The 935-nt window shown below is 35.1% G+C and overlaps 1 pseudogene; it reads right to left on the bottom strand.

The window, feature by feature from the left end:
- Positions 1-598: 598 nt before the first annotated feature.
- LOC136637755 (5S ribosomal RNA) lies at positions 599-715 on the bottom strand (annotated as a pseudogene).
- Between the last annotated feature and the right edge of the window lie 220 nt (positions 716-935).

Raw genomic sequence — 935 nt, 5'->3', positions numbered from 1 at the left:
AAGGCCTCTGAGAGGCACTTCTAGTTTCTTCCCTTGTTTCTTTGCTCCTCAGAAGGAGTCTGAGAGCCACTTCCAGTTTCTTCTGTGTACCCTACTAAATTCTGATAGTAGTGTAGATTTTATCATGATTGCGGTATTTGCAGCACAACTTTTTTTTTGTACTGCAGATATTTGAATTCTGTTTTTTGTATTGAATTTTAGCATTCAATTCTTTCAATTGATATATAAACATTTGCATTTAGTGAAACATAACATTTCCTATAAGCTTGCAATTTGCAAAACATGAAATTTTCAAAAGTTTCCACAATTTTGACTGTTAGTGTAAAGTGGATGTATTTCACATACATATTCCAACATTTTCTGAAAATGCTGTGGTCAACTGAGTTCAGAGAATTGACTTTTTATTTTTAAATATTTATTTTTTGATGTTTATTTGCTAGGCATTCACACACACATGCACACACTTATTTAATTATGTAATTTATATATGTTACAGTGATCAGGTATATAAGGAAGTTAAGGAAATTATTAAGGACCTTGACTGTGATCAATCATGTTTTAAGAAGGTTGACCTTCAGTCTCGAAAGACTATGGTATAAGCCTACAGCACCCGGTATTCCCAGGCGGTCTCCCATCCAAGTACTAACCAGGCCTGACCCTGCTTAGCTTCTGAGATCAGACGAGATTGGGCATGTGCAGGGTAACAGTTGCTGCCACTGTTTTCTTAACTGGAGAGAAACTGATTTTGTTGCCATTATTTTGTACCCTGCAAATGATTATAAATTCAAATGAAACATCAGTGTATCTCATACTCTACAGGCAAACAAAAAAAGTCTAACCACAGATGCAATTACCAGAGATATATTTAAGAACTCTTTATATTTGTACACTAGGTCTGAGTGGCATTGTACTGAAGATCAAACCTACTCACTGTT

This window comes from Tiliqua scincoides, chromosome 1 (genome assembly GCF_035046505.1).
Source record: "Tiliqua scincoides isolate rTilSci1 chromosome 1, rTilSci1.hap2, whole genome shotgun sequence".
NCBI lineage: Eukaryota > Metazoa > Chordata > Lepidosauria > Squamata > Scincidae > Tiliqua > Tiliqua scincoides.
Note: the sequence above shows the minus strand (reverse complement) of the source record. Positions and strands in the feature narration are given on the sequence as shown.